This window comes from Poecilia reticulata, chromosome 17, assembly GCF_904066995.2.
Source record: "Poecilia reticulata chromosome 17, P_reticulata-male-v2, whole genome shotgun sequence".
Taxonomy (NCBI): Eukaryota; Metazoa; Chordata; class Actinopteri; order Cyprinodontiformes; family Poeciliidae; genus Poecilia; species Poecilia reticulata.
The window spans coordinates 11441219-11463073 of NC_088846.1; the positions used below are offsets into that span (position 1 = coordinate 11441219).

At 40.4% G+C, this 21855-nt stretch overlaps 1 protein-coding gene across 5 annotated transcripts in view; it reads left to right on the plus strand.

The window, feature by feature from the left end:
• Positions 1-21855, plus strand: part of LOC103479318 (SPRY domain-containing SOCS box protein 4-like) — an 81653-nt gene that overhangs the window by 52630 nt on the left and 7168 nt on the right. The gene's annotated exons all lie outside the window — the stretch shown is intronic.

The window sequence follows — 21855 nt, forward strand, 5'->3', positions numbered from 1 at the left end:
AAATGGAGCTTCTGGGTAGTTTTTCCAAATACAGTACCTTTCAAGAACACTCATGGTTTTAAAACTATTTAGAAAATAAAATCTGAAAAGTCCTACATTTTTATTTAGCCTTGATAAAAGTCAGTTTCTGTGCTCTGACTCTGCCAATCTCATCCATATACTGAAATTTATGTCCATTCTTTTGTGTAAAATAAGTCTTTCCAAAGATTTATCAGTGTGACTTAGCATGGGACTTTAACTAGGTCATTCTAACACACGAATAATCTTTGATCTAAATCAGTGTTTCTCAACCTTTTTTGGCCCAGCGCCCCCCTAGCCTTTATCCAGGTCCCTCACCGCCCCCCACCAAAGAATTTGCAGGCTACTTTGCACTGACTATTATTTTATAATTAATATTACTATCACTATTGTAGATGTTTTGATTTGTATGCTTGTTTCTGAATTTATCATCAAAATAATTTCCCAGAGAACAAATAAGTCATGGGAATAGAAATTATTTTCACAGGCGTCTACGAAAAATGCAATGAACATTCAAGTTAAAATCAGTAGGCCTAACAGCAACCAGTCAGAGTGGAAAAAATATTCTGATTTGTGCCATTTTCTAGTTGTTAAATGTTGCACAAAATGACCAGATAAAAGATGTTCAACATGCCAGTTTAAACTTTGAACTATTTGTAAAACGACTGAATTCTGCAACATTAAACCATGGATAGAACTGTAACTACATTAATCATAGCTCTTCTTCTCTTTAGTGTTTGTCAGTTTCTGGTGGTGCAGCTCTGTGCTGCCTTCAGGAGACATGAGAATATCATCCATAAAATTTCACCCACATGGCATTTATTGTGCAAACCAGAGCTTTCAGTGGAAAAACAAAAGTTCCAGGTTCTTTTAATGCCATACAAATATGAGACAGAAACATGGATTATATCTTTATATGGACCTGTCTATTGATTTATATATTAATAGTTTTACTGGACAGAAATTACAAAGAACAAATCTGGTTCTTAAATCCTAATGAGTCAAACTGAAAGTGTCATGGAATCATCAGCCTCATGACAATAACACTGAAATGAAAAATAATATTGAAGAAATAATATCAAATCTAATTAAAAACATATTTAAGTGATCAGTTCTTTACTGTTATGGTCTGTAAGATATATCTATTCTCAGCACTACATGTGGTATCAACAAACCCATGACATTTCAGCAATATTATTTTACCTTTTGTCTGGAAATAGTGTCTGTTTATTCTTGCCATACAGTCCTCTCTATTAATTATTGCTCGAAAGGTCTTGCCATACCAGTTTATTCCTCTGTATTTACTTTAGTTTCTTAGTTTATTCTTGAATTTTGTTCTTCATTCATTTCCATTTAGTTTCCTTTGATTAGTATTATCCTCTCTTGGTTTATTGCTATGTCCACTTTAGTTTTTTTCCTGTTGCTAGATTTATCTTATCGTTTATTGACCACCAGTAATCTTCACTCATCACCTGCTGCGCCGCCTAATCATGCCTAATCATGCCTAATCATGTGTTGATTTTTTCACTGCTCAGCGTCGGATTCTCTGTTTTTATGCCATAATTCACATCTAGTTCGTCGATCCGTTTTATGTTCCGCTTCTCCTGTTTCAGAGTTTTGCGCAATGTGCGCCTCAGTCTTTTTTCTTTTTTTTAACCCCCTAAGGTGCAGGGCGGTCGGGAAGCGTATCGATGGGGAAAAGGCAGACTGACATAAACCTTTTAAAACAACGGAAGCAATTTCTGCATTCTGATTATTGAAATTTAAAAGTGTTGTGTTGTTCCATCACCCTCGTTTCATACCGGACCACTTACAGCTCCGGTGTTAACGCTATAAAATGAACGCTCTCTATCATGGTATCACCCATGGAGGGATTTCTTGATTTCTTTATTTAAATTGGTTAATTTTTTAGAGGGATACACAGTGAGGGTATCGTGATTTTAGCTACCAGTAGCAGGAGAACGGAGCTGCGCCAAGAAGCTAACAGAAGCCAACAAACACTGAATAGAAGAAGAGCTGCCATCGATACAGTTGCAGCCAAGCATGATTTAATGTTACACATTACAGTTTTACCAAGTTGCTCAAGGTCTAAACTGGTATTGTTGTGCATTTAAGGTGTAAAGTTTACCTTCGACCAAACGCCCCCAAAAGGCATCCCAGCGCCCCCCTTTTGTAAAAATGTCCGCCAGCGCCCCCTGCCGTCCTCTGAACGCCCCCTGGGGGGCGGTACCGCCCACGTTGAGAACCGCTAATCTAAATCAATCTAATGTATCTGTGGCTGATCACTGGCATATGGTTGGTAACCCAGGTTTTCCTTGCATTTAGCTCTATCCAATCAAGTCTGGTTTATAGTAGTACAAAACATGATATATCGAATTCCTTAAAAAGCAATTAGTCCCGACAGCCTGTAGTTAATTGCCCATATCTGAGCTTTCAAAGGGCTTTGTTTAAAAAAATTATGTATCTTGACTGTTTCAATGGCCATCAAGAGGAGATTATTCTGGAACATTTGCTGTTTGTGGAAATATTGCTGCTGATGTTTTTTTTTTTTTCACAACTCAGATGTCGATATATGTTTTTCTCATGAGACTTCCCCTCTCTGTCTTCATGTTCGTGTTCTGAGAGAAGAGCCAAGCTCTTCCTCGTATCACAGACCAAACAGCGATGTTTTTCAAAAGCCCGGTTAGACGCACATCATGGATAAATACAGATGGACCTGCACCTGCTATGATGGGAGAGTGTGTGTCATGAAAACAAGCCCAAGATCTGGTTGTCTCTGAGTTTGCAGAACCCCATGGGTCTTGTTTGATATCAAAACAGTGTTTTTTTTTATTACTCATCACAGAGCAAAGAGGAAACCCATTCCTCTTTGTAGTTTGTTATGTCTGGTTTCTCTTTTTCCAGTCATCTCGAGTTTCTCTCTGAAAATGTCCTCAGGGGACCACTGCTCTCCAAGGACTCCATAACCAACAACATGTTCTTATATTCTGAAAAAGAGGTCACAAGTCTCATTGCAGCTTTAAATTGGATGTTTTTGCCTCTTAAATTGGAGCCGACAAACTAAAATGTGAATCAGAACAAGAGAAAACCTCAGACCGTAGAGATAACTTAAAGTACATAGTTGAAATGCTTAGAGAGCGCATCATCGCATCTAGTTTTCCATTTAAGGAGCCACCTACAGGATTTCATAGTGACTCTGTGTCATGGGCCATCAGGGAGAATATGAGAAATATCAAGTCTTTTCAAAGCTCTCGCTTCAACGAGCATATGGGCTTCATACTGTGAAATGAGGTCTGGTTGAAAATATGCAAAGTTTAATGCAGGTCGGTTCATCTTGATATGCAAGAAGAGATTTCAAAAGGAGGGAAGACCAAAAGCATAGAAATGTTACTCATGTATTTGTGGCTAAAGTGAACGAGAAAGGTGCAGTCGCTCATAACAGCACATCACAGTTAATCTGCAAATGTTGGGACTGGGTTCTATCTACCGAGTGCTTTGCAAATAAACAATATATTTATTCACATATTGTCATATTACAGCTGTAATCTTCAGTGTGTTTTGGTGAGAGTTGAGGTAATGGACCAACACAGAGTAGTGCAAAAGCCTGGAGTGGAACAGTATCAATAGTTATTTTTATTTGTTTATTTTTTTAAAAGAAAAACAGCTAAAAAAATCGACTGTGCATTTCTGTTGAGCTCCCATGATTGCATACTTAGTGGACATGTTTTACTTTGCAATTTCAACTTCAACTCTCCATGGAGTTCATATCTACCAGTTGTGAACACCTGGATTTAATTACTTAATACTAAGTGACTCGGATTGAGTAAAGTAATTGAACTGGATTTGTTTCAGTGGTATTAGAGTAAAAAGGCTCAGCATAAAGTCACTTCACGCAGCAGGTTTTCAAAACATGTTGAATTTTTTCCACCTCACAATTAGGAAATAAATGTATTTATTTAGCACATAAACACCAAATTAAACAGGTAAACATTCGTCTTCGGTTTGCATGAAACTGTATCTTCCATATAGGAAATTTGCAAATATGTCATGCAAATCATGAGATGGAAGACAAAACAGATGAGATGGCATGTGTTTGTCTGGACAGATGGAGGCAAAAGCTATGCTGAACAAAGACTGAGTAAAGTAAAATCTCCTCGGCTCTTCAGCTCCAAAATAATAATTTAGTGTTCTCTTTCTTCATTCTGAGAGCGAGCTTTGGGAGGGGGATGTTTTATTTATTCTTTACTGGGACAACATTTAAGTCTCTCATCACCTTTCCTTTCAGAGAACTGCATTACAGTAATTGCCCTCCTCCCTCGTGTTGTCCCAATCTCATGGCTTGCATTACTTTTTGTTTAAACGGAAGCCTGCGCTTGGCGTTGCTCGTTGCGAGTGTTTTTAGGAGGCAAATAAACAAACTGCAAAGCTTCTGAAACGGCACCGCAGGGATCAGTGCAAACTCTGAAGGCAGCAGAGTTCAGAAGCACAAATGACAGTTTTCCTCATTAAAGCTGAAGAGCAGATTATTTACCACATATATACTATTCTCTTCTTTTTTTAAATGTCAGGGTGGAAATAAGTAGACATAAGCTCTCTTTATTACTGCAGGACCCAACAGGGTAAGTTTACAGTTGGTGTGTTCAGTCATTATGATTGAATCAGCCTGTCTGCCTTGTTGATGACTCAAATAGTGAGAATGAAGTCATAACTGCTGTCTGCTTTCAAGACCAGCCATGAGCAGACATTGCATCACATTCTGCAGTTTATCTCATGATTATTACCTCTCCTGATGAGTTTCAGAGTTGCGATCTCAATCAAGGTAACTGCGGATGTGTGTGTGTGTGTGTGTGTGTGTGTGTGTGTGTGTGTGTGTGTGTGTGTGTGTGTGTGTGTGTGTGTGTGTGTGTGTGTGTGTGTGCGCTCCTGAAGCAGCTGCCTCACTCCTTCGCTGATGTCCTCATCCAGCACGCCTTCCTGCGAGGAAAGAGTTTGCGGAGTGTTGCCACTGAAGGGGAAATAACATGACTGTGGGGTATTAACAAAAGATTTACCGACGCGCCGGCTGCTTATGACACAGTTTGTTTTTCTCATCACTCCGGCTCAGGCCCCCGTTGCACCATTATTATCATTTTGCTCCACCTCGGATCATTTCTCCCGTTCCTGCAGCAACGCGGCACCAGATATGAAGACAAGGAGAGCCTTTCAGGCCCGAGTTTGGATTTCTAAGTCCCTTTAAAGCTTAAGAGGCAGAGAGGTTGGTTTAATGTGCGCTAATGCAGGGAGACGTAGAGAGGAGTTGCATTGAAATTAGCCGTAAATTGGATTTAAATTATTTATGCTTTGCGCAATCCAACTTCAAGGCATTTCTCTTGCTTTGTATTTGCAGCAAAGTAATTTCAGCTGCCCAGACGGACTGTTTTCCTTAATTGATGATGCTTTACCTCTTTTGTGAGTTAATTTGACAGCTTCCATCAAATTAATGTGTAAACATTTCTTTGAGGGGGAAAAAAAAGACAGACTTGCATCTGTCTTTTTTTTCCCCCCTCTTGTCTTGTGTACATACTTTTAGCAATTACAAGTGTTTGATTTGCTTCATTAGGAACCGTCTTTGTTGGAACACGTTGTGGAAAACTTGCACACACAGAGGGACTGAAACTGCCTTTCCTGTTAGCAGCTATGAAATGTTGCAAACCTCCTCACTCAGCTGGAGAAATGTGATTTTCTCGTGGAATCCCTTTTCAGCCTCAGACACAGCCATGACCACATGACAGGAGTAGTCATCGTTGCTTCACAGACTGTTGGGGAAGCAGAGGAAACGGTGTGGAGCAGAGAAGTTGGGTCATAAAAGCAAGGAGGACAGACGAGAGGGAGAGAAAAACTGACCTAATCAGCTCCAAGCCAGGCGATAAGTAAAAAGATAATAGCTACGAAATAGCAAGAAAGATTATAAGGGGGCAGAATTTAAAAACGATTTGCTGCTGTGTGTGATTATTATGTGGAGTGAGGCAAGTGTTAATGACACAAGAGAGCCTATATATGTGCAAAAGTATTTGTACCCCTTGAATATTTTCACACTTTGTTCAAATATTGGCACAAAATGCAATGCATTTGATGAGCATTTAACATGATGAATCAATACAAAGAAGCATATAACTGTGAAAAGGAAAAAGTCATGATTTCTGTTAGTTCAAGCCTAAACATCTTAAATATTTTGGTGTGTGTTTATCTCTCGCTTTAAGGCCCTTTTAAAGCTAAACATAAAATATGCAGCTCTATACAGATGTGGTTTTCTGTCCGTCTTCTCTATTCATTCCATTCATATTATTTAGTCTGTCATTACTAGGGAGGTTTTGGATGTTGACCCATTCTCTGAGCAATACCACTGATAGTCATAGGGGGGCACTGTGGTGCAGTATAGCTCACATACAGTCAGGGAAATGAGCAAAGAAGAAGATGATGATGACGTAAGTGGCAGAATTTCTCCATCTACACTGTACTCAGTGTTTATTGATCCATTAGTTTTGTTCCCATTTTTGCCGTTTTCCTCTGAAATCGGAGGCTTTCTCAAAACCGGCCACTCCCTGCTTTGTAAACACATTGAAATATGTGGGCAGGGAATGTTTGACAACTTTTGAACCGGGTGGTCCTATTTACATGTGTAAAGGCTGCATAAAGGGGGATCTTCACTCTGATATCCCTCAGCAAAATAACTCCACTGTGTTCGCATCACTGTGAACACACCATCCTCATGGTAGCACATTGTGGTGGCAGTGTCATGGTGTGGGTACGCTTCTCCTCTCCAGGAAATCTGAAATGTTCAGAGGAAAATCCTGAAAACGGTTGCAGGCAGCAGACGACTTGAGACTGCAGGACATCAACCCCAAAGATACATTTCTAATGAAAATCAGTAGAAAAACGTTAAAAAGGTTGTTTTGATGCTCTCTGTCCAATGCAATTTGTTGATTATATGTAGCTTGGTTAATTTGTTGTCACCCGTCAAACTAAGCTCTTCACAAAGTTGGTGAAACAAAGAGACAGAGACGGAGAAGATGATTAAGAATCATTCTGAAAACTGCTGGAAAACTGGATCCTTTAACACCCGCTCATTTCCTCTGGGTTTGGTCTCCGCTCTTGGATTTCGTTCTTTTCCACAGAAGGGAGGCTCATCAGTACCTGAGTCATAAATAGTCCAGTGAGGAGCAGCGACTCAGCTTTCTCGTGACAGCCCGACATCGAGCTCGCACTGAGAGTTTTACAACAACTGCTGGCTTTGCGATATGTGGGTCAGTGGGTTAGCGCTTTAGATTAACTTCGCTGCTAGCCTCAGGCATAATGGCTGCACTTGGCCGTTAATGCTTCTCTGATTTGTGTCCCTCTGCCTTTTGCTGTCAAGTGTCTGTGCTTATTTCTCTTAATGTGTTATTTTGGTTTTCTTCTTCTCTTTGAAGTGTTGGCTCCTGAGAACATGTGGGCCCTGCAGCAGACTCTCACTATTAGTCATCCATTGCCCAGATGCACACCGTTGGTGCAGAAATCTGACAAAAGCGTAACGCTGGTAATGCACTGGGATCTTGGGTCGGTCTGAGCTGCAAGTGGACATATTCTAGCAGCAGCAGAGGCAAATGTGTCATACTCTTGTGTAAAGAATGCATCATTCATTTGAACATTGTCTGATAGATGATACAGAATGGATGGCAGGTGATTTTAGTTGATAACTATTCATAGAGTAGGTCCTAAGAAATCTCTATGAATCGTCTGATTTGTGCTCGAGTAATGGATGAATGGATTCCCTTAGTTTCTTTATGAGTGGAAATAATTTAAAACAGCTTGATTTGATTTTGCTATGAACAAGGAAGTTGTGTAGTTGGCGTCTTTCAGCCGACTGACATATTCCGATGTTTCATACAGTTGGAGAAAGCCCCTGTCCCTTCGCCATGCTTTCTGATTTTTTAAAAAAGAGTTTAAAACTCATAACTAGCGTGATGGAGAATTTAAGCAATTTCGAAGCTTCCACATTTTGAAACCTTTTTTTTGCCTTGATACCAGAAGCGGCCTGACTGCTGGGACTGAAAGGAGTTGAAGAGCTTTTGCAGATACAGCATTAATTAAGTAATTTTTTTTTGTTGTTATTGCTCTTTAGTAGTTTATTTTTCCTTTGGAGCTCAGAGAGTCCTTCATTAATTTTTAAGCCTCTCTGAAGACTAGATTTACTGTCGCACTCCAGAAATGTGCTGCTGTCACTGTGATTGGTGTGAACATTTAGGCTATCTTTCTCGGATCACCCCCCCTTTTTGTTTTTGCTGCTTCGGTGTTTTTCCTCTCCATCCTCGTTGACCTCATCGCAGTAATGGGACCTTATTGATCCCAGCACCTCCAGGCTGAATCATGTACACCTGCTTTCCCTAATGAGAACTGTAACTGGCGCTTGACTTTCATGTTGATTAACCTAATGCAGGATAACCGTCAGTAGAAACAAACAACATTAAATTAACGCCGGGTGACGTACTCCGTTTTTACTCTGTCGTATTGTGTTGTTGTTCACAGATGGAGCTGTCGCTATGGCACTCCGGCTGTACATGCATTGTAAATATCCTCCAAGTTATTAAAAGCTGCGCTGCGAAAACATCACGACAACGCAGCTGAAAGGAGAAAAGGAGAACGGTTTCCTCTTCTCTGCTAATGAGCAGGCAGCGTGGATCTGAGTGTAAGGGACGAGGCTGGGAAATGGACTTTGGACTCATATCAGCCAATTCTTTGTAGACACTCGTCATTCCTCAGTTCACTTCATCAGAAAGAGATGTTTGGAGTGTAACTCCAGGTAAATAATCAACATATAGAGTCTATTTGGTATGCACATATGTAATTTTACATATCACCTCACTAGATTGCTGTTGTGAACTTGCATTAGCCTCTCTAGGAGTGCATATGAAGCCCAACACCTGGTGTTTGCTCCACGATTTACATAAGGTTCAAATGCAACCAGTCAAACAAATGTCAAACAAATACTTTTACTACACTGAATCATTGTGAACACAAGGTTTATTTCCCACTTAGTGTCCATAATAACCAAATAATTGTTAACATTAGCATAATTGCTCATAACCTGGGCTAGAGAAAAAGATCTCGAATGAGGACGGATAAACATCAGGGATGAATGGAAGGAAGCGCCAGATGGCGAGAAAGAAAAAAATCTTAGAAAAAACTAGACCAAATAATTGGGGGCTCACGGTTGAAAAGATGGATTTAAAATGCTAAAATCCTGATTGCTGTTGATTGTTCAGCTTTAATTGCTTACCTGAGGGAGCTGACCAGCTAGCATTCCCTTAATACACCCACCAGTGGTTGTTTGTACCTTCTGTTTAAAAGCATCGTTTCTGTGTGAAGCCAATTTAATCGCAATCAACATCCAGAATTCATTCATTAACAGCAATTAAAATGAGGGCGTTTTGGATCCCTGCCGCTTCGTCATCAGCGATGCGGCCCAGCGACCGGCCCTGGGGATCCACAGAAACGCATGCATCCAGGAAAAACTGCCAGAGCTGAAATCTGTTTTGAAAGCTCAGCAGTTGCTTGTTGCTTACCCATAAATCCCACGTTTAACGCTGTCGCAGACAAGACTATGAATGTGAGCCCTGCTTCCCCCAGGTACAGGTGGCCTTTTATATAGCTCTTTGTCAGCCTCAAAATGAAGCAAAAAATAAATAAATAAATAAATAAATAAATAAATAAAATGAATGTAGAAATAGCAGACTTTACACTTCAGTGTTTGGGGACCACTTCATCAGAACGACATCGTTTTCAGTTTTTAAATCTGCCACCGGCACTCTCACACGTAAGCCCACATGTCTTATTATCATGGTTATCTAATCAGTCTGCGGCCTTGTAATGAATGAGGAGGGGTAATGAATGAGAGCAAGATAATCCTCACCAATCTTCTGCTTCACTCTTTGTGCAGTCAGCTTTAGGCTCAGCCTCTAATCAGCGCCACAGTTTGGCCTCCTGACATCACCAGCGCACCGACTAGCTTTGTGTTGTTGCATGATGTGTTTATGTATCAAGGTCCCTCAGCCTACTTTCTTTTTTACTCCTTCTCACCAAGTTCATTTAGTTAACTAGTTGTCATTTAATTCACTCTGGTACTTTTTGTAGCCCAGCTGAATTTCCTGTTTGCTTTCTTTTAACATTTATTAAAGAATACCAAATAGAATGAAGCTATTTTATTGGGACAGGGATCCTCTTCGTAGAAATATGAAACAGGGATGTGACTTATTTTTTGTTTTACTCAACTAAAAAGTTCACCATGAACATTTTAAATTAAATTGTGAAAGCTTATTGAGATTTCCATATTTATATACTTCCATCTTTATATTTTCTGTGTCGTTATTACACGGCAATTATTTAACAGGAGAGGACCGTGTGAACGCAAACGTCTGCCGTGACAGCATATGTGCATTAGCGCATTACTTCATGTAACATGTCGAACAGCATCCTGTCACAAACAGGCTGCTTTGTAGGAGCAAACGACGATGCAGAACACAGCAAAAGTCCACCTTAATTCCTGTTATGTATGCATTATTCACAGCTGAAAAGTGGTGGAATCACCAATATCAGCTGCCATCATTTGCTTCTGGGAAAACAAGCAGTTTTATTGCTCAATTTTTACAGTGAAAATGTTATCACGCTTTCTCTCTCTAATAAACAAACATGCAGTATAACCAGTTAAAGGGAAGAGCTAATGATTGGAAAATAAATAACTTCATCAAATGGTCTCTCTCTCTCTCTCTCTCTCTCTCTCTCTCTCTCTCTCTCTCTCTCTCTCTCTCTCTCTCTCTCTCTCTCTCTCTTCCTGGAAAGTTAATCAGTTCACATGCAAAATTTGGATTTCTCAGTATCTGGCTGGAGACTGAGGGAAAGAAAATTTTAAAAAGTCTTTTATAATGCCACCTTTGCTCACTGCTACGAAGGCCCTAAAGTGGTCTGGTGTCAGACTGTGGTGTCTGTGGCGTTTGGACCTCAACAGGTCCGGTTCTCATGCTTTTTTATCCACTTCCGCTAAAGAGGAATAGCTTGATTCACAGCTGTAGGACCTGGAAGGTCACCCTCAGATTGACTGGTGGTGATTGGCTCTCCTCTACACCGACTTCGAATGGTGATGGTCCCCTCCTTCAGGCTTCTGAACTGAATTTCATTTGAGTCGAAAAACTATCTTGCTCTAAGATTCAAGATTTTGGTGAGTAGAAATAATGTAACTGGATGTTAAACAAGTGAATGAAACTTGTTTGCTGGACATTTTGGTGGATGTTGTCTCTGGATCTCCCTACCCACTCTGTTTCTGTACTACACTGAGCCAGCTCTGAGAAGCATGCTGGAATCAGACATTGTTTTTGCCACGTCTGTGTTTGATAGCTGACAGGAGAAATCTACCGTCTTCCAAACATGTTTACATTTCAGGGAGACAACATTTCAAACCAGATAATAAAAATATCATCCAGGATATTCATATCTTCACCTCCACCGGAAATATTCTCAGCCAAGCAAAGTAGATTTGAGCTCAGCAAAAAAAAAAAAAAAAACATAATTCCTTTAAAAACCATTCAAATTTAAGTAAATTTTAGTCTATTGCAATAGCACAAGCCCACAGAGTCTGCAATGAAATGACTGGAATGCTGCTCATGCATTTACAAAGCAGAGTCCCGCTGGAAGAAATAAATGCGCTCTCATTGAACATTACTTAAACTTGCTTTTAACCCAGGCAAAGTGCAACACATAGCGTCAAAGTTGAACATAAGTGTGGGAGGTTTTAGCAGAATCCAAAGGCTCTATTTACAACAGAAGGAAAAGAGGAAGCAGAGATGTTATTTTTGCTACATGCTTCTTGTTTCAGCTGAAGAAAGTCAAATGAATGAACCTGAAGCATTATGTAATAGTGACTTTGAGGATGGACTCCATTTCAAACCCTTTCCTCTTTGTTGCGTTTTCCTTCTTTTTCATGGTGCTTTTTTTTTTCTTGGAACAAATTTGTGTCTTTTTTGTGACTTTTTATTTTCTTGGCCAGCCTGTGAGCTCTGCAGCAACAAGCTGCAATGTTTGATTAAAAAACATCCTCAGTTTTTTTCTTCTTTATGTAGGGAAATAGCATCGAAAGACAAGGATATTTGCAGGACTTTGAATGCCTCACCTGCTAGCGGTGTGATTATCAGCTTTCTCCTCAGCCAGTGTGTAGGTGGAGTTTCTTCAGCAGAAAACTCAGTTTCCTTTTTTTTAAGACAGGAGGAGTGTTTTGGAAAGTGGTCTCCAAAGCAGATTTGGCACAAACCCTCTGTTACAGAAACATTAAACATAAAATTGAGCTTCAAAAAGTTATATAATTACTATTTTTCACACAATATAATATGGCTTTAATTTCTTTTTTGGGTTTCAAGTCAACAAGATTGTTTTGAGCCTTTGTTTTTCCATCCAAAATATTTGATTCTGTATTTTGTTGCATTTATGTGTAATACAGGATGCCCTCACCCACACAGAAAAACTGGAAGGAGCACAAATCATAAAAATACAGTGAATCCTTTCTGTGAGAGTATTATTTTACCATCTGGCGCCAACGCTATCCTGTCATTTTCTGATCTCGGTATCTGCTGTGGAAATCATCTCCGACCATCATCTTCTTTGTTTTCCCTCGATTTGTTCTCTCCACCAGTGCCAAGGAGACGTTTTGTGATCAGTCATTTGCATTATTTGCATTTAAAAGTAATAGTTTGGTAAAACTGTGTAGCTGATCACCTTTTGTCAAAGCTGCAAGGAAAGCAGAGTATGGGAGCTGCAGATGCATTCGCTAAATGCACACACTCTTCTTCTGCTGGTCAGCCTTTCTCTTTTCTTTAGTAGTAGCCGTTCATCACTTAATCTCTACCTCAGTATTTTATTTTTCTGGCCTTGCCGTTCCCCTTTCCCTTCATGGGCTTTGTGGAAAGCGACTCGCTTTGTTGGCCTGGACCTCTGCAGTCTGGTCCAACCCAACGCTGCTGCCTTTTCAGGCTTCAGTCTGATTCTGGATTTATCTTCACTACAGTGTCTACCGAACATTTTTCTTGTTTGTGCAACCTTTGGTGAAAACCAGCAAAAACTGACGTCGTGCTGTGGGCATGTTGTTTACAAAGTTAGTGTGTACATACTTCCTTCCCCGCTGATGTCATTCTGCTTTTATGTGTTCGTGGGCACTCAACTTTCCTGAAGAATTGATTTTTGATGAAAACTTTATCAGTGAGCTTTAATCTCCTGTGTGTGCGTGCGTGCGTGTGAGAGAGAGAGAGAGAGAGAGAGATTGATGGCTGTAATAAACCAAGGACATCTATCGAGGTGTGCGCTGGAGCAAAAAGAGTAGAGGATGTGATGATGCAGTGATTCACTGTAGTGAGACTGGGAAGTTATGCTGCAGGTCGTTTCACCTCAGCGGCTTTGGGTTGAAGATTGTATGATTTGTTTATGAGTCTTAGGGTTGGTAAAGGTGAATCAGTCCGGGAAGATTGTGTGTATGTATATATAAACAAAAGTGAATCATATTTGACCTGATACTTGCTGCACATTGGGATGACAAGTGCTTTACCCCAAGCTGCAATTTTAACGCCCAAAAGAGCTGCTGAGAACCAGGGAGGACGTTATTTGTAGCCTCCTGTTAAACTGTTTTTGGTAACAGTCTATTAGGAGCTCACTGTTTGAATGGAAACTCCATTTCCCTATTAAATACTTTCCCTTTTGCTTCCTTGCATTACTCGAGTGTCACTTTACTTTAATGGAAATGGACTCAGCCTGTAATGGTCTTGTTAAAACCCAAGACAGGCGGCTGCTGTCATTTTGTGGCCCTTGTATATGCCTGTGTGACAGCTGTAACGATTGTGTGTGAAACATAAAACAGCTCTGTGTCTCACAAGAACTGTTATTTAATGTCAAAAGTGACTAAATTCAATGTGTCAATAAATAATTATTCCGGATGACACATTTATTAATAATGATAATCAAAAAAATAACAGTGAAATGAATTTATTGTATTAAATGTTTGAATCACATGTGATTATTAGGTACTTTTATTTTGAGCAGTTAGCAGTATAGAAGCAATTAGTAGTCAATCTGATTGGTCTCCAGTTGTGTTCTGGTTTAATTTAATCGATCAAATGTTTCACAAGACATTAGGAGAGTTTTGTAGTGAACTGCTGCAGAAACAATTTGAAATAATACATATAAATAACTTTAAGACATAATGAATTTAAATTTATCTCAGTTGTTCATTGAATAATTTTATAGAAATTAATTTTAATTGAATTCAGTTTTCAGACTTAGTTATATTTAGCAGTCTGCAGAACTAGACCTTACGACTGCAAAAACCTTGCGAATAATGTAAAAAATACAAACTAGCGGAACTAGTGAATTAAACAAAATTGCTTTCATTCTTCAGACCTGTGCACGTACATCACTCAAAGAAAAAAAACAACAAAACATCACAGACATTGACTGTAGTGGTTTCATGTGTGCCTCCTCCCATCAGACAGACTTACACATGCATGTGTTCGCAGTTAAACTCTACAGTGGGAAGAGTTTAACTGTCTGCTTGGAGCATCTGTTACCTAGTTTTGTCCCATTTAAACTCTGTCAACATCATTTTGTCTGGAAACAGAGCGCTCCTCAGACTTTATCAGCGTTGCAGCTGCTCTCCATGTCTAATTAAACCATGCTGTCGGAGCAAAGTAAAATATGTCTCCTCTCTTGCGTCTCTGGCATTTCAACTTGCATTTCTCTTTAAAAACAACAAAAAATATGGTGACTTTTAACCTTCTAGCTTCTTAGCATTTCTTACGGTCACTCCCGAGTCTGAAAAGGAGTGATTCCTGTGTGAGGGGCGAAGAGATTTTGTTCTGATTATGCGAGTTTGAAGCAGGCTCCTCTGATCCTGGCCGACGTCCTGGGCTCAGGGTGGTTACAACACGACTGACCTTGTGTTGCATCTTGACAGCGAGCCAGAGACGAGGATTAGCAGTTTTCTTTTCATTCGAGGAGACACAGCGAGAGTCTGAAGGCAAATGACTACACAGCTTTTACACAGTGAACCAAACAGCCTCAGTTGATAAAAACCTGCTTTATATTTACAATTTAAATATCCGGAAGTAGAGCGGGTGAGCATAATGTCGACAGCTGTCTTGTTTTCTCTGAAAATGTAAAAGAAAAAAATGACTTTATTATTGTTGTCTATAACTACCAATGAGTCTCTTATGTCACTGTGGAGAGATTTAGCCCTACTGTGTTTTTTGTTTCTGTCACATAAATGTGTCAATTCAGTGACCTTGGAATGATTTTCTGCAAGAACGTCCTGTTCAGAGTGATGCCAGACAAGCTTAGTTGGGTACAAGACTGCACTTTAACTAGGCCAAATCAAAACCTTCACTTCTTCTGATGAGTGATTTTTGGATCATCATATGTGCTTGGATTTAAGATACCATGCTGATGACTGGACTTAAACACAGGATATCACATATATATGTTGTCATCACAATATTAGTGAGTTCAATATTGAAAAGAACTGATCAGTAACTTTTAGTTAAAATATTCGTAGTGTTATGAACTTGCATTTGACATGCTGATGGAATATTAATCCAGTTGGACTGTCTCAGTGCAGCAGAGGCTCACACTGCACGCACAGGACATTGCCCAAAAGGTCAAAGGTCGCAGAATCTAGGAAGAACAGGTGACAGAGAGGAAGGATGAAAATAGGCTTACATTGCTACTGATATCATTGCAATATTCACCAATATCACAAGATTTTCTAATGTCTTCCAGCTCTATGCAGGTATTCAGGATTTTCTGATGGCGAGCAGAATTAACGAGACAGACTAAACCAGAGCAATGTGATTAATCACATTTTAACTCATAGTATTATAACAATGGTGTAATTATATGTTCCCACAAGGCAAAGTTGGTTTGGATTAGCCCTTTTTTTTCTATGAATAAATGAAATCATCATTTGAAGCCTGTTGCATATGCTTAGGTTATCTTTCTCTCATACTAAACCTTTTTTTTAAAACCTCTGAAACAGTTCTGTGTGACAGAAAAGCTCAAGGGGCGAATCCTCAAAATGCCGCTCGTCTGCATGCGTTCAGCAGTGAAGTGTGTTTCCTAAAGCTGCTTTTGGTAGATGATGTCAGGAAGTGACAGCAGGGGTCCCTGTTGAACGGGAGTAAAACTCTTTCAGGTGGCCTCTGAAGCTCTATTTTAGGAACCTCGGTTGTTCTCTTGTTTGTTGCTGCTAGTTTACCGCTAAAGAGCTCTGGGATGCAGCGACAGGCTTTTGTTGTCTGACTTCAGAAGTCAAAGGCGTGGTCAGAAGCATTTTATATCACATTCTCACAATCTAAACCTGAAATAGTCACTTTGTCTTCATCAGAAATACACCATTAGGCGAGTATTTAGGATGAACACTTTACTCATTTTAACTCTGCTCCTGTCTTTGTTCTCTCACTCTCCACCGCTATTGCAGATCTTTTGTTTTGCCCTTTCTGACCTGCAGCATGTTTCCCACCTGTCCTCTTTGCCCCTAAGCCTCCAGAGCTCTGCTATAACATCCTGTTCTCTGTCTTCCTCCGTCTTTATCTTCAGCTCCACATGCTCCTTCTTTATCCTCAGTCTCTGTCTTCAGGCTTCTGCCTCCAGCCTCTATTTGTGTCCTGGCTCCACTTATTTGTATCTGTAGTGTTCAGTTGTTGTCGTTTTTTTTTCCCCTTCCCGATTCCCACATACGTGTGCGCCTCCAGCCCCTTTCAGCTGCTATTCTCTGCAGCTCCATTCCTCCTTCAGCCTTTGTACATGTGAAAGGAGAGGTACCATCGCTTCACTCCCTTGCAGCATGTTCTCCTCACTCCACAGCTCTCTCACCTGCTTCTGCTCACCGCTGTTACTTTGATCCGACTCCGTTTCTCTGCGTTTCAAACGTTATATTAAGACAGGACTCTCGGCAGCTGTTTCCTTTTCCTTGGTTGACCTCCAACGCCTGAGCCTCTCCTAGACCCCTAATGCTGTCCAGCAGCGAAGGCATCAACAGCTGCATCAGCTCTGCCTTTCTGATGTCAGAAACTCTCCCCTGGACTTCCACACAACATGTCGGACCCCGGTGCACCAGCACAATCTGCAGTCATCATGAGGCTGGTGGAATGGAAAGCCGTCGTTATTAGGAATGAAATGTGTGAACATAGCCTTCAGTGTTTTCAGGTGTGCTCCTCGTTGATTCATCAATTATAGAAGTCGTGAACGGCGAAGAAGTAACGACTGTGATGCCTGAGAGGAAGGAGTGACTCACATCTGCCCTCTGGAATTCACATCTTTTACTTTACATGACTCATCCGCCTCATTTTGTGGAGATTTACTCCAGACTTCTGGCATTTCTTTAATCTTCTGCTCACAAAATTTAATCACATTTGTCCTACATGACACTGTAGTTGTCATTGACAACAAAATGCGAGCCCACTGCCAACATCAATATCAACAGGTTAGGAAGGTGGTCATATTATTGTGCCTGATGGTGTTAAGTAGAGAACATTATGTGTCATCAATCTGATTCTAGTGTATCCAGGTCTCCACTCTATTCTGAGGTTTCTAAAGTATGCCAACATTCCCAATTCCTGCATGCTGAGGTTGAAGGCTCCAAACAATAACACAACCTTCCTGTTATCCACCAAAAGTGTAGCTCTCTCTCACTCTCTCGCAGCCAGAATAACAAGATTTGCCTAATGTGTTTAGGTGTTTTGTCAGGTAGACTCAATCAGTTATCCCACACAGCCCCGTCTAACGCGTCTCATCCTGCCATCAAGTATAAGCTTGTTGCAGTCTGTGACAAGCTCTGACTTAGTTGGATGTAGAGATGAACATTACTCATTATGACGCAGCACTAAACGCTGCGTTTTCTCTGAAGTGTAAAACTGCTGATATCATCCTGAAACAGCTTTGTGTACCTGTGATATTTGTTTTGGTGCTTTAGTGTCTGTGGAAAAAGCTACAAGCACACAAACACTCCATTTTAATTCAGTCAATCTGAGGACTTTGTTGTGAATTTTAGTAGCTGCATTTATGCCTAACTCTAACCTTGACCATAGGATATTCCTAACCCTAGACCAAACAAAAGCTTAATTCACGCCGTACATCTAAACCTAACTAGTAGAGCTCAGTACAATTGTAAAAACCCCAGAGGATCAGGAAAATGTCCTTACTCATGTACAAATACAGACACACACACAAAGCCTGACCCGACGCATAAAGCTGCTGACGGATCAGCTGGCTTGTTATCTCAGTCTGTCTGTCAGGTTGGTGGCAGAGGCTCGCCTGCTGCACGTGAGAAAGCTTATGTCTGTGTGTGCGCACGTGTTTGTGGGGGTACGTTGTCCCGTCTTCTTTCTAAAAGACCTTCTATACCAGAGCCACAGCTGTCTTTTTGTGGTCTCTCTCGCGTGACTTTAGCAAAAAATTTTTCGTTCTGGTCTTTCGTGTTTTCCCTTTATCCGTTCTGTCTTTACTGACTCTTTGTTCGTTGACTTGGGGGTCTGAGGGGGGGACACTTTTGCAGAGTTTGTATACACATACAGAATATGCTAAAACTAGGCTTTTCTGGTTTTTGCTCACATTTTGGAGTTCTGCTGGATGTGAAGAAACAAAATGTCTGCTGAAGGGGAGTTTCCCTACAAATTACTTAAGAAATAATGATTACTGTTTTGATTTGTGTTTCAGCAGATTCCTCCTGAAGTCGCCATTTTTCTAGATACGTTTTTCCCCTTCTCCCAGTGGAGTAAAGGACATTAGTACTCTCTCTGCTATGTAGCTTTCCTTTAACTTCTTCCACCTCTCTGCTCCCTTGACCTCTTCACATTGCTCTCCTCTTCATCGTCTCAGCCGTTTGCTGCTCCTCCGTGGCCTGTCCTCCTCCCCCGCCACCGTTATTTTTCCCCACCTCTCTTTCACATCTTGCCTCCTCCTGTTTCTCTTATCTCCTCTCCTCTCATCCCAGAGGAGACGGCGCACATCGGATTTACAGTAATTCTGCACGGTAAAGAGAGAACAGAGCTTTAAAAAGAAACGCCGCCATGCCTTGTACTACCGCCATCGCTCGTCTCTATAGTAGCCAGATCTGCCCACAGTGCCCACCTCTCTGTGTGACACCAATGTGGACACGAACGCATTAGTCATATTTTAAAAAAAATGTCTCAAGTGCTACCGTTGGTTTTGTTGAAGTGTTTCGAATGTGTAGTTTCAACTTGAGAGAAGAGTGCTTCTTTTAAATCTGTGTGAGACGGTCTTTGTTTGCATCCATCAGATCTCCCATCATGCGGCTGCATCCTTCTTTAAGTACAAAAGGATTTTCTGAGAAATCCCCCATTACTTCATCAGTTCTGCACAGCGGCTTCCTGAAGCGCTAAACATTTGGTGGTGCTGTAAAATGAAGAAGACGCAGGGCCAGTTCTGAATAAGGCGGACTGTGCGGACAGAGATGAGTTTCTAGTGCGCTTGAAAAAGAGAGAACCGTGCTCAAAAGAGTGAAGACACACCATCGACTAATCCCTGCCTCGGCTCAGATGCTTTTTTTTTTTCCCAAGTGAGGTTTAAATATCTTTTTCTGCTTTTCTCATTGATGTATGAAGAGTAACTGCGGCGTCTTTTTCATGATTTCCCGGGATATGCGTCAAACGGAGGCAGAGAGATGTTTAAATGTGTATTTCAGAAAGCTTTGATGTTGACACACACTGAAGAAAGTCCCCTCTAACACCATTTACATCTGACTTTTAACTTTAGGGGAAAGAGGAAATCATTATTCCCTGCCAAGTTTCAAGTCTGCAGTACTTCTGGGTGTTTATAATCTCAACTTCCACTAATTAAAGTGTTAAATTAAGCATGCTTGTTCCCTCCCGAAGTTTGAAATAAACGACTAAACAGCCAAATAACTTTGGAGATGCGCTGATTGGAGATTTAGTGTCAGCACCACTATATATATATATATATATAGCACTATAAGTGCTATAATCAACGGTGTTCAAAGTATTTTGTTTAATCCTTCATGATCTGAGCGCTCATTGTCACTGCAAAAAAACCTTTACTCTTAAAATACAGAAAAAAAATATTAAATCAAATTAAAAATACTTTACCCATCCTAAAGCAAAATGAAAACAGCTCACCATCTGAGCAGCAGACAGTACTCCACAGTGACATGTCCTGGATGACACCATCAGATGTTGACGATCACTGCTAATCCGTCTCATTTGCTTTTGCTGCTCCTCTTTAAATGACTTTCACACTTTTGAAACTCTGAACTGTGACCTGATTACACCAATCAAACAAAAAACAGGATTAGTTGAGCTGAAAATTGTCAGTTTCCAGGCAACAAAAGATAAAAACTAACAGCTTTGCCAAGTGACTTTTCATATCTTTTTCAACATTGCTGTCACAATTACTCCGACTTGGCACAAATCTTTATATGATTGCTGTTGGATTAATTTTTTATCAACTAAATCATGTTACTAATAAGATTTATGTGTTTTCATGAAGTTTTCAGGTTCCTTCTTGAGATGTAGCGTGTGTGTGTGTGTGTGTGTGTGTGTGTGTGTGTGTGTGTGTGTGTGTGTGTGTGTGTGTGTGTGTGTGTGTGTGTGTGTGTGTGTGTGTGTGTGTGTGTGTGTGTGTTCCTGTTTTGATTTCCTGTGTTCGTGAGCTTGCATTTGTTTGTGCTCTTTGCATCTGTGTTGCTAGCTGTCATCACGCTTGCAAGGCAGACTTGTGGATTTCCTTTTGTGCAAATATTTGTCTCTGTGCATGTTTCCTGTTAACTGGAAAACACTGCGATGGGTCAGTGGACTGACATCGGGTTAACAGGTGTGATGCTGTTTGGACTATTGAGCTGTTGCTAGCTGTAACCTTTTCTGCATGCACAAGCTTATAAGCAGACAAAGGTTGTTACCTAACCTGGCACAACATAAGAAAACCCTAAAACTGCAGTTTTCTCCTCATTTTAAAATAATATTGACTTTAATTAAATGATTAAGGAATTACACAGCCCTGTTAATTCTTCAACCTCTCAGGCTTAGAAAGCACTTTCATAGCTAACAGGATAATGCCTACATTGTCATCAAGCTAAACAGAGATGTGTCTTTTTTTTTTTACCCTTATTGCCATTTAGAGATTAAGGAGGTGCTTTTTCTCAACTTGGATACATTTGTTAAATAAAAAATATACCAGGTGATTAATGCTCGAGTTTTTTAGAGTAAGAAAAGAAGAACTTTAAAAAGCAGCCGCGGGGATTTATTGATGGAGGAGTCCCTACCAAGTTTATTTATGTAGCACTAAAAAAAACCCACAAGGGTAGAAAATGAAAGTTTAGAGTTACAGATGAGATGAAGAGGAAGCGAAAGGAGAGAGGAAGGCTTCAGAGTAAAGAAGAAGAAGAAAAAGATCGTTTTCCTCTAAGATATCCGATGTGATTTCATATCGCATTTCTTTGGGTGGTGCAGAATGAGAGATCACACAGCTCGGTTAAAGCTTGTCCTCCAAAGCTGAGATCAGTTTACCTCTAACTACATTTTCTTCAGCTGAGTTTCTGCAGTTTGCTCACAAACACCGACTCCCGTTTCTGAATATTTTTCTTCCCTTTTCTTTCTTTTTTAAAAAATGTCGTTTTCTGTCCCGACGCTTTGACGTCTCCATCGGTCTACTTGGACGCTTCCCTTCCACGACCTTCCCGTTTTGTTTGTTCCTGCTCCAAATTTTAGACGCAGCCGACTGAGAGAAACCAGCGTCTTTGCCACCTTGACGATGATGTTTTCT